This window comes from Bubalus kerabau, chromosome 16, assembly GCF_029407905.1.
Source record: "Bubalus kerabau isolate K-KA32 ecotype Philippines breed swamp buffalo chromosome 16, PCC_UOA_SB_1v2, whole genome shotgun sequence".
In the NCBI taxonomy this organism is placed as follows: Eukaryota; Metazoa; Chordata; class Mammalia; order Artiodactyla; family Bovidae; genus Bubalus; species Bubalus kerabau.
The window spans coordinates 3,926,882-3,946,882 of record NC_073639.1 but is presented as its reverse complement, the minus strand read 5'-3'; the positions used below and the strand labels follow the sequence as shown (position 1 = coordinate 3,946,882).

At 39.2% G+C, this 20,001-nt stretch overlaps 1 pseudogene; it reads left to right on the top strand.

The window, feature by feature from the left end:
* LOC129630282 (ankyrin repeat domain-containing protein 26-like) overlaps positions 1 to 20,001 on the top strand; it is an 81,655-nt pseudogene that overhangs the window by 3,992 nt on the left and 57,662 nt on the right.

The following is a 20,001-nucleotide window of genomic DNA, read 5'->3' as shown; positions in this document are numbered from 1 at the left end:
TCAGGTCATGTTTGACTCCCAGCAAGGGCGTTCACTTGTGCTGGTGACCGCTTGGTTTGTGATGGGCTCAGTTTTCCTTCTTTGGAAGCTCCAGCCTTCCCTGAGTGAAAGTATTTTGAAGGAACCAAATTGCCTAAGATTTCACTTTAAATTATGATATTTCTCAAGCATTACAGAGTAAAGCATTCCTTTATGCATTTATGGCTGGTATTCATGATAACACTGCACTTGTTAAAGGTAAAACATTTTCCAAATATTTTCCCCCACTTAAGGTTTTTGTTTTTTTTTTTTTTTTTTTTTTTGTAATCAGTCTAAAATAACACAGTAAAACAAAATTTGCCTCAGTAGACTTTGTCTTAAAATTCAAACATAACAAAAGCATTTTACAACATTTTAGAAATCTTGATGCTTTTCACAAATTCCCATTTTATGAAAAATGGTTTATATAAACACAGTTTCTCTCACATTGCCCAAGTCTTAAGAGGGTAAAAGGAAAGGAAAAGGAGCAAGCAACTGAAAAGTGCAAGTCAAGCTGGAATTTTGGCAGCTGTGAAATGCCAAGAAGAGGATTTATTTATTTTAATATTTATTTATTTGGCTGAGCTGGGCTTTGTTTCAGCATGTAGGATCTAGTTTCCTGACCATGGGTCAAACCCAGGCCCTCTTTCCTGGGAGCACTGAGACCCAGCCATGGGACCACCATGGAAGTCCCGAAATTTTGCTTTGTGCTTTTTATTCCCTTCAGTTTATATATTTCTTATATGCTTTTCAGTTTTCAGGAATAATAGTTGTTATTTTGAAAAAGAGTGTGAGTGAATTGTAAAGTTGCCTAGGTGCCAGTTTTAAGAAGACTCTGATCAAAACAGACTGACAGTGAACAGGTGGTGATTAAGTGGGAATTAAGAGAGAAGAACAGATAACTACCTGATATTATCCTATTCTGGCAGAACCATCCACTTAGATAAGAGTCTAGACTCTGCTCTCCCATCTAGAATATCTTGATGGGAAGGAAGTAAGGGGTTTATAAATAATGAGATCAGGTTGCCTTTAGGGTTTACTAGTCCCTGTTCTACCACTGTTTACCCAGGAAAATTTTAAAAATTGCAGTTTTGATGACTCTTGCCTCTCACACTTTTCTTTTTTATTCAAACCTTCACATAAGAGAAGGCATTGGCTGTGTGAGTAAGAGATGAGACTCTGGAGTGGTTGCTGCACTAATTCTCAGCTATATTTTGCTGGTAAACCACAATTGTTTGGGAAAACTTATTTTAAAAATGTATAAGCCTAGGCTGTTAGCTGTAGATTTTGACTGAGTAAATAGAGGAACGCTTGGATGTGTTTATTTAGAACTATTCCTTTGAGATTCTGATCCAATCCTTGATGAATAACTGTGGAGTGAATACACGTAATTTCTAAATGCCCCCTTCACAAAAGAAAATAGTCTCCTGAGGCGTTGGAGTTTGATCAGTGCTAGCTCCTTCCATCAGCTCCTTCCATCAGCTCCCTCCTTTCCAACAATATTAGCCTGACTTTTTCTCTGACCCTGTGCTGGAGACACTAAAAGGAGTATCTTTGGCAATATCTATGGGCTTGAACGATAACTCCTTTTCCTTCCAACCACTCATCATTCAGTGACACTCTGAGAGTCTTTAGCGATTTGCTCATGGCAAAGTCACTTCCTCTGTAGAGTCTGACTCTTTAAGGATTTTGCACCTTCACTTATCATCCAGGTCATTAGGTCAACAGATGTTTGTTACCAGCAGGGTTTTCCTGACTGCAGTAATAGTAACTCATGAGCCTTTTTTGGTGTCAGCTTCAGGACAGACTCTTGCAGGGTGTCTGTTAGAATTGCTGATCCCTGGCATAAGCAGATGAGAGCTTTAAAACCAGTGAAGTTAGTAACAGTAGAGAGGGGAATTGTTTTAAGCATTTATTTTTAGCAGGCTTGGAAACTCATGATCCATTTTATTAACAATCTAGAAGAATTCTAGAGATAAACTGTAGTTTCAACAGGCAGTGGAAACATTCTTGACTGTGAATTATGAGTCTTTTTAAAAGAATGTATGTTTAATTGAATTATGAGTCTTAATAGCCATATTTATTACATATTGGAACGCACTTTTATTGTGAAACATATGATACTAAAGAAAGGAAAGGTTTCACATACAAATATTTGTTTTATACCCACCTGTTTGGAAACAGCAAACATAAAACCAAAAGTGGGCCATAAACCAAACATGGCCCTTGGATATGTTTAGTTTACCTCCGTATATTGAGTCAACATTTCAAATTTAGGAGGCTCATGCAGAAATTCAGGCTTCTCCAAGGACCAAATCTGGACCCCCTTGTGCCCGTCCTACTTTTTGTCTGTGTGCAGAGGCCACTCCTTCTGTGTGGGACATGTGTTTTTGGGGTTACCAGCCTCACCTGGCTTTTTCACTTACTCAGGTCATCAGCTTTCCATCCATAAGCATTTGAGTTTCCAATTTTTGATTGATAGTTTATTTTGATAAATATTTGAAGGTGTTTAAAGACAGTCTAATTAATCTATAATTGATTTCATATTTTAAAAAATCTCTTAAGAATGGGATTAAATTTTTCAAATTAGAATTTTTAAGTTGGTTGTGGCAGTTTTGCACTGAATAACTCTCACAAACACACAAGATTATAAGAGACAGGTCAGGGAGAGCTGGTGGAAGAACAACTCCCCGAGAAATGTTGAGCATGCATGTATTGGTAATTTTATGTTGCAATCTTTAACTAAGAGCAGTAAAGCAAGACAGACACCAGAACTCTAGGATTTTGGAAGCTTCCTCCTGGTGGTCTGGAGGTAATCACATGAGAGTCATCAAGAAGGGTCTTTGAAGATAAGGTGGGGAGGGTGCTCATTCTGCATGCAGTTAGCATCTAGCTAATGCTGACCTCTCAGCCAGAACATCTAACTTAAGGAAGGGTGGTGGAAAGAGCAAGCAAGTAAGAGAGAATGAGGAAGATTAAATTCCAGGAGACATTTCTGAGAAAGCAGTAAAACAGGGTTCCCACAGTTGAATTTTGAAAAAGAAAAAAAAAAAATGTTTCTCTCTTTGCATGTTCATGTAGACAATAATATTCCCACTCGAATGTCTGTAAACCTTTTGAGTTTACTCATGGTCATCCTTGGATAGGTAATGCATGCTACAGATAGTATTATATATTTCTGCCTCAGCATTGTCCCTAAAATATGCAGTTGACACAGTAGCTAAATGATACCCTCGCCCCCTGCATTGGGAGCTTGGCACTTAGCCACTGACACCAGGGAAGTCCCAGAGGAGGAGCATATTAAAGGGAAAGAAGATGCACAGGGCAATGAGGAGGGGGCTCTCTTCCATTTACTTTCTGACTTTTATTTTTAAGTTCAGAGAATGTATTGCATGATTTTAATTTCAGTTTAAATATCGGTTAACTTTTTACATTAGAAATGGTTTTCCCTGTTTTCCAGGATGACCTGACACCACTGTTACTTTTGATACATGAACGGAGAAGGCAAATGGTGGAGTTTTTAGTAAAGAAAGAAGCAAATATACATGTGGTTGATAAAATGAAAAGGTACCGTTGTTCTTTTTCTTTTTAAAACCCTTAGTGCTGTTCCAGGATGGTAATGTCAAGATTAAATGAATAAGAGGATTCATTTGTGATCTACTTAGGTAGAAAATCAATTATTCTGACTGGGAATCATGAACAATATATAGCAGGAATGTATAGCAGGATTCATATTCCTTTAAAGTATTGACAGATGTCATATGCAACCTCTTTTTGTTTGGTTGATCTTGTAATAGCTGAGGTATTTCAAATTAGTTTTATTAGCTTTATGAAATATGGATTCTGCTTTTTAGTTTACCTCATGACAGTATCGAGTTTCTTGATTCTTTTAAAAGAATTCTTTAACCTCTACTTTGCATGTATATATTTTTACAAGATGCGTAGTAAACCTAAAATACTTGATTTTGTCTTTTGCATAACTCTTTGTTTTAAATTACTTTGTTTGAAGAATGCTGATGTTACTAGATTACAAAAGAGTCAGATACAACATAGCGAGTAAATAGCAACAGTCACAAAAAGGTGATTATTACTCACGGTCACCAGATCCTGTGGGCTCATCAGTTTTTATCCTTTCTCATTTTAGTACATTTTGATATTTTCACTTTTAATGCAGGTAGAAGCAAGAAAGATAGCTTTGATCCAATAAACAGTTCCGTTAATGAAGACAAGTCAGAGGTGAATGATACAGATGAAAATGATGAGCTTTAGATTCAAGCTAGGTTCAATGGCACCCCACTCCCGTGTTCTTGCCTGGAGAATGCCAGGGACAGGGGAGCCTTGTGGGCTGCCGTCTATAGGGTTGCACAGAGTTGGACACGACTGAAACGACTTAGCAGCAGCAGGTTCAATTCCTAGGTTTCCTACTGATTAGAGTTATCATCAGCAAATAAGTTTCCTGATACAAAAGGCAAATAATAATGCATCTTTCAAAGGTGCCTGTGTGTAAGAAATATTTTATATATAGTATTTCATTTTTAGCGCCTAGCACATTGCTTGTCCACATCATTAACTGCCACCATGACGATTTTTATTCCCATTATGATCAATATTTTTTATTTAAACCTGCAAGTAGCCTTTCCTTAACCCAAACTCTAGCTGACTTTGTAGCTGAATATATCAGACTAGGGAGGAAATAGGGAATTTAGCCCTTAAATAGTCATCTGCCTCAGATAAGTGACTGCAGCATTGTTTCTTGTCCATCAAGGACCTTATTATTATTTTTTTAAAAAACATTTATTTATTTGGCTATGTGGGATCCTAGCTGTGGGAACTCTTAGTTGCAGCATATGGGATCAAGTTCCCTGACCAGGGATGGAACCTAGGCCCCTTGCACTGGGAGCCTGGAGTCTTATCCACTGGCCCACCAGGGAAGTCCCCATCAGGGACTTTTGAAATAGTAAGTGCTGCTACCTGGCATCCCAATGGGACAGGAGGCTTCTTTTCTATCCCTTCATTTTAGCCTTGGAGGTAATTTGCAAAGATGAACACTTGAGCCTGTAAAGGGTCAGTTCTTCATGAAAGGGCAAGGTGTTCACGTGGTAAAGCATATCAAATTAACTGTTTAAGTAAGTCAACTCAACTTCCTGAGGCTGAAGTCATCTCTCTGTTGTTTTAGAACAGCCCTCATGCTTGCTGTCAAGTATGAATTAACAAATGTCGTCAGACTTCTTCTTCAGCAAGGTGCTGACATCTTTTCTCAGGATGTTTTTGGATGGACTGCAGAAGAATATGCTGTTATTAGTGGTTTTAATATGTAAGTGTTCACATTAAAATGCCAGTTCTCACTAAACTGCAGCCAAAAATAATTTTACCTGTTACTTGCTACATGACCAGTGAGAGTTCCAGTTTGGTGCAGGCAGTTTGGAGAATGGTGGTAAGATGTTCCCCCTCAAGAGCTGAAAACCAAGCAAAGGCCAATCAGTGACTCTTGGCTGTGGGCTCGGGGTGCTTTATCTCAGGACATGTAGACCTTGATCCTTAGAAAGCTTGACATTAGCTATTTCATTCCAAGTGTGACCTCTTGGTATGGCGTATGAACAGTGTCACAGTTGTGCCATTTCTAACTAGTTCTTTGGGTCTTGAAATATCTATTTCAGCAGCAAATCCTGTTTTCCCTTGAGGGCTTGCCTCTCTATACACTTCCACTTGAATTTTCCAATCCTGGAGGATTCCCTAAGATCGACGAAACAGTCCTCTTCCACAAGTCATTTGGAGGGGAGAAAATAGTTCCTTCTCATCATTCTGTTCCTTGCATTGCTACTGCTACAGCACTGCTGCTACAGCTGGTCTTGACTGGGTCTGCTTGGCAGCTGGATCTGGAGTCTGGATGTGGTTCTATAAAGACCCTTAATAAAATCATGTTAAAAGGAAAAAAAAAAAAAAAAAACAAAAAAAAAAACAACTCATCCTGCAGTGGGCTCACGATTGACCTTTGCTCCCAGGCTGCCCCTCTGGGTCCAGGTTCCCCAGCCTTTAAGGTGATGCACATGTCGACTTCAGAGTGAGAGCTCCTTTGTTCTCGTATATATGCTGTCACTCAGTCACTGCTGCAAACAAAGCTCCAGCACCCAGTTTGGGCAGCTGGGCAGCCTAGCTTCCCCCCTCACTCAGAGACCTTATGTGGAGCCCATGTGGAAGCCTAGATCTTCATGGTGAGGTGCCCTTGAGGCTCTTATTTATCTTTTCTGCTAGCAGATGTCAGTGGGGACCATTTTAGGCTGTCAGAGAGGGTCAAGTGCTCCTGCAGGGATTGAGCAGACTTCCCTTTCTCTTTTGTATCTAGACTTGAATCTCAAGGTGGCTTTCTATCTTGTGGGGGCACCTTTTCTTTGGTCACAGGTTCCCTGTCATCCTTCCCAGAGTAGTGGGTGCCAGCTTGCCTGAGATTCCCTAATTATGCTTGGCCCCTCATGGGATCTGTTTCCTGTAATAATGAAAATCTTCCAACAGATTTCTGTCTGCCTCCACCTTAAATGTTTTCAGAATCTGCCCCATAAGGAACCCATTCAGCAGAAATCCCTAAATCTCAAGTAAGATAGTTGGAATTTAGAGAGGTAAGCCCTATCTAGAATTTGCCAGTACCCACTGTAAGAGTAGGGATATGTCTTCCAAGTGAATTGGAGAGGAACATGGAGATTAAACATCATTGTCAGAAAGATCTGCTGGTTCAGAGTTTGAGTAGGTAGATAAGAAAGAGTAGTGGTCCAGGCCAGGTCTTGGTCATGATTAGTTTTCTGCTCTTGGTATAATTAGCTGCAATAGTGGAGGATCATTATGCTCTCTAATGTAGTGAATTCATATGTTATAAATAAATTTAGGTACACATTATCTAAAAGCTGAGATTCCCTAAATTACAAACCACAAAGAACAGCTAATCACTAGAATTAATAACAGTTTCATGCAACACTTGAATGTTAAACGTATGAAAAAGTACACATTGGGATTTACTTGGAATTCCAAAGTAGTTACGGCGATAAAGTTGAAGATGAAGTTATTCCACTCTTTGACTGTTTCTGCAAGCATTTTGTGGGTATATTATCGCATTACATCCTATTAACCCTTTTTTTTGAAATAAGGTAGTAATATCCCAGTTGTGTAGAGGAAGGACTTTGAACTGAAGAGAAACTCCTCCAGGAACAAAGAGCAGTTGGTTATAGAGGTAGGATTTGCAAGCTCGAGAGATTTTTAGTATGCCAAGCTGCTGCTGCTGCTGCTAAGTCGCTTCAGTCGTGTCCGACTCTGTGCGACCCCATAGACTGTAGCCCACCAGGCTCCCCCATCCCTGGGATTCTCCAGGCAAGAACACTGGAGTGGGTTGCCATTTTCTTCTCCAATGCATGAAAGTGAAAAGTGAAAGTGAAGTCGCTCAGTTGTATCTGACTCTTCACGACCCCATGGACTGCAGCTACCAGGCTCCTCCATCCATGGGATTTTCCAGGCAAGAGTATTGGAGTGAGGCGCCATTGCCTTCTCTGATGCCAAGCTAAATCTAGTTAATTATTGGAGCTGTACTGCCCTGAGTTCATGACTACTTCATCTTCCTTTTCTTTCTCCTTTCAGTTCAGTTCAGTTACTCATTCATGTTCGACTCTTTGGGACCCCATGAACCGCAGCATGCCAAGCCTCTGTGTCCGTCAACTCCCAGAGTTTACCCAAAATCATGTCCATTGAGTCGGTGATGCCATCCAACCATCTCATCCTCTGTTGTCCCCTTCTCCTCCAGCCTTCAATCTTTCCCAGCATCAGGGTCTTTTCAGATGAGTCTGCTCTTCACATCAGGTGGCCAAAATATTGGGAGTTTCAGCTTCAACATCAGTACTTCCAATGAACACCCACAACTGATTTCCTTTAGGATGGACTGGTTGGATCTCCTTGCAGTCCAAGGGACTCTAAAGAGTATTTTCCAAGACCACAGTTCAGGAGCATCAATTCTTCTGCGCTCAGCTTTCTTTATAGTCCAACTCTCACATCCATACATGACTACTGGAAAAACCATAACCTTGACTAGACGGACCTATGTTGAGAAAGTAATGCCTCTGCTTTTAATATGCTAAGTTGGTCTAACTTTTTTTCAAGGAGTAAGCGTCTTTTATTTTCTTGGCTGCAATCACCATCTTCAGTGATTTTGGAGCCCCCAAAAAACAAAGTCAGTCACTGTTTCCCCATCTATTTGCCATGAAGTGATGGGACTGGATGCAATGATCTTCGTTTTCTGAATGTTGAGCTTTAAGCCAAGTTTTTCACTCTCCACTTTCACTTTCATCAAGAGGCTTTTTAGTTCTTCTTCACTTTCTGTCATAAGGGTGGTGTCATCTGCATATCTGAGGTTATTGATATTTCTCCCAGCAATCTTGATTCCAGCTTGTGCTTCATCCAGCCCAGTGTTTTTCATAATGTACTCTGCATATAAGTTAAAAAAGCAGGGTGAAAATATACCTTTACTTTCTCCTTTACTACATGACAAATATAAGTTTATAGAACTTAGAAACTTGAAATGTATATGACAATTGAAGTTTTGATATTATCTCTGACATTGTCTGAAATGATCTAAGAATTTGGTAGTTGTTTTTCATATCAGTGTTAAAATATTATTTATTGCATTTTTAATACATAGCTTTCACCAACTGATTTCTGAATATAAAGAAAAGAGATCTAAAACTTCTCCTGAAAATAGCAACCCAGGAACATCATCTGATACCGAATTACTCTCAGTGATTCTACCATAGATAAAGTAGGAAAGAGGAAGTTTCAATAATGAAAGAACTATGAAAAAAGTAGTGTAAATTGCATGTGCATTTTATTTTTTTAATTAATTTATTTATACTCTAGTATTCAGAATTCTTTAAGAAGTTAATGGTAGGTGATTTAACATCAAAGACAGTATTGTCTGAAAAGAAATCCATCTCTTTAATATGGCCCCTAAAGTCCTATATTAGATCTTTGTGTAAATCAGAAAAAAAAAATTTAAGTGAGTATGATATATATTTCATCTATAGTCATAGTACAGCAGATTGGACGTCTTATGAAAGTGAACTTTCATTTTTAGAAATGGTTTGCATTTAGTGAATGATGGCTCAGACGGTAAAACGTCTGTCTACAATGCAGGAGAACCGGGTTCGATCCCTGGGTCGGGAAGATCCCCTGGAGAAGGAAATGGCAATCCACTCCAGTACTATTGCCTGGAAAATCCCATGGACAGAGGAGCCTGGTAGGCTACAGTCCATGGGGTCGCAAAGAGTCGGACACGACTGAGCGACTTCACTTTCAGTTTCACTGTGTGGTGATTAGTCTCACTAAAATAGCGACCATCATTAAACCTGGGAACTTGAATATTCCCTTTCTGGTAGGATAAGAAATGATAAACAATAACTGCAAAGCTAAGGCAGTGTGCAGCATAGCAGTGAGAGATTATTTCTGAAAGATACCTACCAATTGTACAGAAGGCAGAAAAGCAATGCCTGGTTGAGAACCATTTATTTTGCCTATTGTACCAAGCAGGTCTAGATAACCAACTTCATTCGTTGCAGATCCAGAGAGAGTGAGATAGGTTGACTTCATTAGGATCAGATATTTTCTTTTGTGTGTTGGCCAATTGTCATGAGAGTATAGTTTTGTAAGAACAAGATGTTCTCTTGCCATCAGTTAAAAGATTATCATAATAGATATCCAAATAGAACAACTTGGGACTCTGCAGGTTCTAATAAAAACACAAAAATACTTTGCATTAACAAAAACAGCATTAGGTCCACTGGATGTGGCATCTAGCACATTGTACAGGGTATCCAAGGACACTTTTAATGGAGTAGACCTCTATCTAATCAAAGGGGGCTTCCCAGGTGGCTCAGTAGTAAAGAATCCACCCTCCAATGCAGGAGATACAGCTTGATCCCTGTGTCGGGAAGATCCCCTGGAGAAGAAAATGGCAACCCACTCCCATACTCTTGCCTGGGAAATCCCATGGACAGAAGGGCCTGGTGAGCTGTAGTCCATGGGATCACAAGAGTCAGACACGATTTGGTGACTTAACAGCTAAAACATCTATCAAAGAACTGCAGGTTGGTTTATTACACTAGTCAGAGAGGAGATACAGAGATGACAGTGTCTTGGTCTTCAATATGCTTAGAATAGAGTTTGTCTCTGGTTAATTTCTGTATTTTTCTAAAGAAAATTTTCAAAGAAAACGTGCTTATTTATTTGTTCATTTGTTCACTAAACAGATGCATTTCAATTGTCTTTTATGTACTAAGCATTGTTCTGATGTCACAAGGTGAAAACATTTAAAAATCACTGCCCCTGCTCTCCTTGCTTAAGCTTGCAGTGCTTCTTTCCCCATGGAGTCACCTCATGTGAGTCATCCCTCCAGCATCAGATCATGACGACCCCTGGGAAATGTTGTCCAACAGCACCAGAGCCCTTGGTTCCCTCCATCCTTCCCTCCCTCCCCTTGTTCATCAACTTAGGATGTGATGATGTATGCCTTCCAAGCTGAAAAAAAACATGATTTCTATAAACATTTGCCATATAATGGGAAGGACTGATATAATGATATCCCTCACTAGTACACAGCACTCTTTGGACCATCTTGATCTGTGTGGTCCAGATACTCTTGAGCAATGGAAGGAGATAGTCTAGAGATTCTTTTTAAACATGTTAGTGTGTACACACACACACACACACACAGAGAAGCTGAACTTTTTAAAAAAGTTTTTAAAAAGTTATATATATATATATATATATATATATATATATATATATATATATACAGCAATTAGAACTTTTAGTGAAAAATTATTTTTAGGCTCTGCTAATACATTGGCTGTCACTCTCTGTTATGGAAACTAAGAATGAGTGTTAACTAGATATTTCATAGGTTGGGAGAGATGGATGCAGAAATAGGTAATGGAAAACTTCTTTGGAGACTTCCCTGGGGGTGCAGTGGTTAAGATTGTTAGTAAGACATCTTCCAATGCAGGTAGGGTGCATTTGATACTCAGTCAGAGAAGCTAAGATCTCACATGACCCAGGGTCAGACAGCCAAAACATAAAATAGAAGTTCCATTGGAACTAATTCAGCAAAGTCTTTAAAAGTGGTCCACGTTAAGAAATCTTAAAAAAATTAAAAAAAAAAAGATATTTTAAAACAGGCCAAATTTTATTCATGTCAAGAAAGTTCATTTAATATATAGGAAAACTTTCACTTTTTTTCCTTTTCTTCAAGGACACAAGCTCATTCATTTTTATTGTATGTTTTTGCTTTAAAGGTTTCCCAACAAACCTGGCATTGATTTAGGGCCTACATCAAATGATGAAGTCTTAGATTTTAAAACTAAGGTAAAGTGCTCTGTTGTGAAATTAGTTTTCCTGCTCAGAAATTAGTTTCATGTAGTATTTACTCTTATGATTAGACAGTGGAAGTGACAAAGAGATTCAAGGGATTAGATCTGATAAAAATAGTGCCTGAAGAACTATGGATGGAGATTCATGACATTGTACAAGAGGCAGTTATCAAGACCATCCCCAAGAAAAAGACAAGCAAAAACGCAAAATGGTTGTCTGAGGAGGCCTTCCAAATACCTGAGGAAAGAAAAGAAGCAAAAGGCAAAGGAGAAATGGAAAGATATACCCATTTGAATGCAGAGTTCCAAAGAATAGCAAAGAGAGATAAGAAAGCCTTTCTCAGTGATGAATGCAAAGAAACAGAGGAAACAATAGCATGGGAAAGGCTAGAGATCTCTTGAAGAAAATTAGAGATACCATGGGAAAATTTCATGCAAAGACAGACACCATAAAGGACGAAATGGTATGGGCCTTAGAGAAGAAGAAAATATTAAGATGAGGTGCCAAGAATACACAGAACTCTACAAAAAAGATCTTTATGATCCAGATAACCAGGACGGTGTGAGCACTCACCTAGAGCCAAACATCCTGGAATGCGAAGTCAAGTAGGCCTTAAGAAGCATCACTATGACCAAAGGTAGTGGAGGTGATGGAATTGCAGTTGAGCTATTTCAAATCCTCAAAGATGACACTGTGAAAGTGCTGCACTCAATATGCCAGCAAATCTGGAAAACTCCTCAGTGGCCACAGGACTGGAAAATGTCAGTTTTCCTTCTAATCCCAAAGAAAGGCAATGCCAAAGAATGTTCAAACTACCACATAATGGCACACATCTCACATGCTAGCAAAGTAATGCTCAAAATTTTCCAAGCCAGGCTTCAAGACTACATGAACCATGAACTTCAGATGTTCAAGCTGGATTTAGAAAGGGCAGAGGAACCAGAGATGGGAATACCAGAGCATCTGACCTGCCTCTGGAGAAATGTGTATACAGGACAAGAAGCAGCAGTTAAAACTGGTATGGAACAATAGACTGGTTCCAAATCAGGAAAGGAGAACATCAAGGATATAAATTGTCACCCTGCTTATTTTACTTATATGCAGAGTACATCATGTGAAATGCCAGGCTGGATGAAGCACAAGCTGGAATCAAGATAGCTAGAAGAAATATCAATAACCTCAGATACACAGATGACACCACCATGATGGCAGAAACTGAAGAAGAACTAAAGAACCTCTTGATGAAAGTGAAAGAGGATAGTGAAAAAGTTGACTTAGAACAAAACATCCAGAAAACGAAGATCATGGCATCTGGTCCCATCACTTCATGGCAAATAGATGGGGAAACAATGGAAACAGTGACAGACTTCTTTTTGGGGGCTTCAAAATCACTGCAGATGGTGACTGCAGCCATGAAATTAAAAGACACTTGCTTCTTGGATGAAAAGCTATGCCCAACCTAGACAGTAGGTTGAAAAGTAGAGACATTACTTTTCCAGCAAAGTTCTGTCTAGTCTAAGCTATGGTTTTTATAGTAGTCATGTATGGATGTGAGAGTTAGACTATAAACCGAATAATTGCTGCTTTTGAACTGTGGTATTGTAGAAGACTCTCGAGAGTCCCTTGGACTGCAATGAGATCCAATTAGTCCATTCTAAAGGAAATAAGTCCTGAATATTCATTGAAAGGACTGATGCTGAAGCTGAAACTCCAATAGTTTGGTCATCTGATGCGAAGAACCGACTCATTGAAAAATACCCGTTCTGGGAAACTTTGAAGGCTGGAGGAGAAGGGGACGACAGAGGATGAGATGGTTGGATGGCATCCCTGACTCAATGGACAGGAGTTTGTAAAACCTCTGGGAGTTTGTGATGAACAGGGAAGCCTGGTGTGCTGCAGTCCATGGGATTGCAGAGAGTCAGACACAACTGAGCAACTGAACTGAGCTGAACTGATGTTGATGTTTTCATAAAATTTGAAGAACAGTGTAGATGCATAAAAATATATTAATAAAATCATAGGAAACGGAGGCTTTGCTCATAGTATATCCTTAAGAATACTGATATGGGGGAGAAGCTAAGATTGCGGAGGAATAGGACAGGGAGACCACTTTCTCCTCCACAAGTTCATCAAAAGAACATTTAAACACTGAGTAAATTCCTCAAAACAAGTTCTGAATGCCGGCAGAGGACATCAGGCACCCAGAAAAGCAACCCATTGTCTTCAAAAGGAGGTAGGAAAAAATATAAAAGACAAAAAATAGACAAAAGAGAGAGGGATGAAGCTCCATCCTGGGAAGGGAGTCTTAAAAAGAGAGAAGTTTCCCAACACCAGGAAACACTCTCACTGCTGAGTCTGTGCCTAGCCTTGGAAGCACATAGGGAAACATAACAGGGAAGAAAAATAAATAAACAATTAAAACCCACAGATTATGAGCCCAACAGTAACTCCCCCAGCAGAGAAGCAGCTCAGACTCCTGCACCCGCCACTAGCAAGAGGGGGCTGGGCAGGGAGGCACGGGCTGCATCTCTTTGAGTAAGGATCTGTCCTGAATACTCCAAGCATTACCTGAGTGAACTAATTTGGGCTAGCAAACCAGACTGTGGGATAGCTACCACGTGAAAAGCCAGCCCTAACCTAAGCCACCGCCAGGCCCACGCACAGAACAAAGGACTGAACAGAGATAGCCGGCTGCAGACCATCCCCCTCCGGGGACAGGCAGCCAGAGCCCGAAGGGGGCAATCGCAGCCCCAGAGAGACATTATCTACAAAACTGTAAGCAGGTTTCTTTGCTAAGACTTGTTGGGGTTCTGGACGGTCAACATCCGCCTGAGAAGGTGCGCCAGTTGTACACCCAGAAAACCAAGTGGCGGGGAGGCGATAAGTCGCAGCAACCGTGCTCACCAAACACCTCATCACCTGAGCTTCTTAGACCTGGGAAGGGCACAAAACGCAGGCCCAACTGAGTCTGTGCCTCTGAGGACTACCTGAGTGCCTGAACCTGAGCGGCTTAGACCTGGGAGGTGCAGGCGGCCCAGGGCCAGCCTCGGGTTAGTTCCGGAGGAGCAACCTAGAGCCTGAGCAGTGTGGGCAGGGAGGCTACATGCGCTGTGAGTGGGGGCAGGCCCAGTGTGGCTGAGGCACTGCAAGCACACGCAGTGTTTTTTGTTTGCAGTGTCCCTCCCTCCCCACAGCGTGACTGAACAAGTGAGCCTAAAAAAATTTTAAAAAGTGTCCACCACCTCCCCCTTTGTATCAGGGCGGAAATCAGACACTGAAGAGACCAGCAAACAGAAGAAGCTATAACAGAGGGAACCGCCTTGGAAGCGACAGGCAATAGATTAAAACCCTGTCGTTAGTATTGACTACATAGGAAGGGACCTATAGATCTTGAGAAATATAAGCCAGACCAAGGAACTAGCCAAAAATGAACTGACCCCACAATACCCACAACAACATCAGAGAAAGTCCTAGATATATTTTTACTATTTTTACGATCATTCTTTCTTTCCTTTTTTTTAAAAAAAATTTTAAAAAATTTTTAAGTCCTCTATTACTCCTTTAATTTTCACTTTTATAACCTACTATTACTTTTCAAAAAAAAGACCCTATTTTTTTAAAAGCAAACTTTATATATATATATATATATATATATATATATATATATATATGTATATATATATGTGTGTGTGTGTGTGTGTGTGTGTGTATATTTTATAATTTTTGTGACATTTTTTTTCTTTTTCTCTTTCTTTCTTTCTTTTTTTATTCTTTTCTTTAACATTGTATTTTTGAAATTCCAAACTCTACTCTAGATTTTTAATGTTAGCTTTTTGGTATTTGTTATCAATTTTGTACCTATATTTTTTTGTATATAATTTTTGTGACTTTTTTTTTCTCTCTTTCTTTCTCTTCTTCTTTTCTTTAACATTGTATTTCTGAAATTCTAAACTCTACTCCAGATTTTTAATTTATGCTTTTTGGTATTTGTGATCACTTTTGTTTTTTTTTTTTTTTTTTTTTTTTTTAATTTTATTTTATTTTTAAACTTTACATAACTGTATTAGATTTGCCAAATATCAAAATGAATCCGCCACAGGTACACATGTGTTCCCCATCCTGAACCCTCCTCCCTCCTCCCTCCCCATTCCATCCCTCTGGGTCGTCCCAGTGCACCAGCCCCAAGCATCCAGTATCGTGCATCGAACCTGGACTGGCAACTCATTTCATACATGATATTTACATGTTTCAATGCCATTCTCCCAAATCTTCCCACCCTCTCCCTCTCCCACAGAGTCCATAAGACTGTTCTATACATCTGTGTCTCTTTTGCTGTCTCGTACACAGGGTTATTGTTACCATCTTTCTAAATTCCATATATATGCGTTAGTATACTGTATTGGTGTTTTTCTTTCTGGCTTACTTCACTCTGTATAATAGGCTCCAGTTTCATCCACCTCATTAGAACTGATTCAAATGTATTCTTTTTAATGGCTGAATAATACTCCATTGTGTATATGTACCACAGCTTTCTTATCCATTCATCTGCTGATGGACATCTAGGTTGCTTCCATGTCCTGGCTATTATAAACAGTGCTGCGATGAACATTGGGGTACTCGTGTCTCTTTCCCTTCTGGTTTTCTCAGTGTGTATGCCCAGCAGTGGGATTGCTGGATCATAAGGCATGTCTATTTCCAGTTTTTTAAGGAATCTCCACACTGTTCTCCATAGTGGCTGCACTAGTTTGCATTCCCACCAACAGTGTAAGAGGGTTCCCTTTTCTCCACACCCTCTCCAGCATTTATTACTTGTAGACTTTTGGATTGCAGCCATTCTGACTGGTGTGAAATGGTACCTCATGTGATCACTTTTGTACCAATATTTTCTTTATAATTTTTGTGACTTTTTTTTCCCCCCTCTTTCTTTTTCTTCTTCTTTTCTTTAACATTGTAATTCTGAAATTCCAAACTCTACTCTAGATTTTTAACTTTTGCTTTTTGGTATTTGTTATCAATTTTGTGCCTATATTTTCTTTATAATTTTTGTGACTTTTTTTTCTTTTTCTTTCTTTCTTTTCCTTCTTCTTTTCTTCAACATTGTATTTTGAAATTCCAATCTCTACTCTAGATTTTTAATTTTTGCTTTTCGGTATTTGTTACCAATTTTGTACCTTTAAGAACCCAATCTTCAGTACCCATTTTTCACTTGGGAGCGAGATTACTGGCTTGACTTCTCTCTCCCCCTTTGGACTCTCCTTTTTCTCCACCAGGTAGCCTGTTACTGGCTTGACTTCTCTCTCCCCCTTTGGACTCTCCTTTTTCTCCACCAGGTAGCCTGTGCCTCCTCCCTAACCCCTATCTACTCTACCCAACTCTGTGAATTTCTGTGTGTTCCAGACGGTGGAGAACACTTAGGGAACTGATTACTGGCTGGATCTGTCTCTCTCCTTTTCATTCCCCCCTTTTATCCTCCTGGCCACCTCTGTCTCCTTCCTCCCTCTTCTCTTCTCTGTATAACTCCATGAACATCTCTGAGCAGTCCAGTTGTGGAGTGCACATAAGGAAGTGATTACTGGCTAGCCTGCTCTCTCCTCTATTGATTCCACCTCATCTCATTCGGGTCACCTCTAACTCCCTCCTCCCTCTTCTCTTCTCCATATAATGCTGCAAACCTTTCTGGGTGACCCTCACAGTGGAGAAACTTTTCCTCTTTAACCTAGATGTTTTATCAATGGTGCTGTATAGAAGGAGAAGTTTTGAGACTACTGTAAAAATAAGACTGATAACTGGAAGCAGGAGTCTTAAGTCCAAACCCTGACTCCAGGGAACTCCTGACTCCAGGGAACATTAATTGACAGGAGCTCATCAAACGCCTCCATACCTACACTGAAACCAAGGACCACACAAGGGCCACCAAGTTCCAGGGGAAGACATACCAAGCAAATTCTCCAGTTAGCCCTGAGCTCCAATATACAGGCTGCCCAAAGTTACTACAAAACCATAGACATCTCTTAACACATTACTGGACACTTCATTGCACTTCAGAGAAAAGAAATCCAGCTCCATCCACCAGAACGCCGACACAAGCTTCCCTAACCAAGAAACCTTGACAAGCCACCTGTACAAACCCACACACAGTGAGGAAACTCCACAATAAAGAGAACTCCACAAACTGCCAGAATACAGAAAGGACATCCCAAACTCAGCAATATAAACAAGATGAAGAGACAGAAGAATACCCAGCAGGTAAAGGACCAGGATAAAAGCCCACCGAACCAAACAAAAGAGGAAGAGATAGGGAATCTACCTGATAAAGAATTCCGAATAATGATAGTGAAATTGATCCAAAATCTTGAAATCAAAATGGAATCACAGATAAATAGCCTGGAGACAAGGATTGAGAAGATGCAAGACATGTTTAACAAGGACTTATAAGAAATAAAAAAAGAGTCAATATATAATGAATAATGCAATAAATGAGATCAAAAACACTCTGGAGGCAACAAATAGTAGAATAACAGGCAAAAGATAGGATTAGTGAATTAGAAGATAGAATGGTAGGAATAAATGAATCAGAGAGGAAAAAAGAAAAATGAATTAAAAGAAATAAGGACAATCTCAGAGACCTCCAGGACAATATTAAACGCTACAACATTCGAATCATAGGAGTCCCAGAAGAAGAAGACAAAAAGAAAGACCATGAGAAAATACTTGAGGAGATAATAGTTGAAAACTTCCCTAAAATGGGGATGGAAATAATCACTCAAGTCCAAGAAACCCAGAGAGTCCCAAACAGGATAAACCCAAGGCGAAACACCCCAAGACACATATTAATCAAATTAACAAAGATCAAACACAAAGAACAAATATGAAAAACAGCAAGGGAAAAACAACAAATAACACACAAGGGAATTCCCATAAGGATAACAGCTGATCTTTCAATAGAAACTCTCCAAGCCAGGAGGGAATGGCAAGACATACTTAAAGTGATGAAAGAAAATAACCTACAGCCCAGATTATTGTACCCAGCAAGGATCTCATTCAAATATGAAGGATAAATCAAAAGCTTTACAGACAAGCAAAAGCTGAGAGAATTCAGCACCACCAAATCAGCTCTCCAACAAATACTAAAGGATATTCTCTAGACAGGAAACACAAAAAGGGTGTATAAATTCGAACCCAAAACAATAAAGTAAATGGCAATGGGATCATACTTATCAATAATTACCTTAAACGTAAATGGGTTGAATGCCCCAACCAAAAGACAAAGACTGGCTGAATGGATACAAAAACAAGACCCCTACATATGTTGTCTACAAGAGACCCACCTCAAAACAGGGGACACATACAGACTGAAAGTGAAGGGCTGGAAAAAGATTTTCCATGCAAATAGAGACCAAAAGAAAGCAGGAGTAGCAATACTCATATCAGATAAATAGACTTTAAAACAAAGGCTGTGAAAAGAGACAAAGAAGGTCTCTACATAATGATCAAAGGATCAATCCAAGAAGATATAACAATTATAAATATATATGCACCCAACATAGGAGCACCGCAATATGTAAGACAAATGCTAACAAGTATGAAAGGAGAAATTAACAATAATACAATAATAGTGGGAGACTTTAATACCCCACTCATACCTATGGATAGATCAACTAAACATAAAATTAACAAGGAAACACAAACTTTAAATGATACTATAGACCAGTTAGACCTAGTTGATATCTATAGGACATTTCATCCCAAAACAATGAATTTCACCTTTTTCTCAAGTGTACACGGAACCTTCTCTAGGATAGATCACATTCTGGGCCATAAATCCAGCATTGGTAAATTCAAGAATACTGATATGTTACTGATCTATTGTATATAAAGTCTAAATATATGTGTTTCTCCATATACCTTATTATACTTCTTTTTTTTTTTTTCATAAGGTTTGTTATTGACTAGGAATGTCTCACTTTTTCCTTTCTTCTTCCTCTTCTACCTTTTTTTTTTAATATTTACTGTTAATTTTCCCTTGCAGTACACATTTCTTCAGTGTCTGTTCTTTCAGTCCATCTCTCTTTGTCTCTATGTGAGCATGTTTGCTTATGGATTTCTATTTAGAGTGTGGTTTTCATTCATGATCATTGCCCTATGGGTTTAATCTTGCCTTTTTCCTGTTTCATGGAAGCAGCTGAAATTTTTTCCCTGTTTCATTGATCTCTAGCTGTTTGACAAACAGAATAGAAGTAGCTTATTGTGTTTGCAGTTCTAGCCCATCTAAATAAGGTTCTATTAAAACCTAAATTTTCACATTTCCCTTAACAAGTGATAATCCATGTATGTATTAATCATGGAAGCAAATTTCAAAATAACAATTAATTTAAATGTCATAGTTTTTCAATAGTGCTCTAAACTACTGGGGATAAATTATTACTCTAGAACATTTTGGTAGAGAAAGTAATCTAGTGGGTGTCCTAGTATTTGTATAGCAGCCAATTAGGGGTAAGGAGAGGAACATCTGGGGCTTCTGATGTAATCTGTCATAATTCTTTCCCCATGAGCAGATCAGTCAGTGAAAGAACCGGGATTTGAATC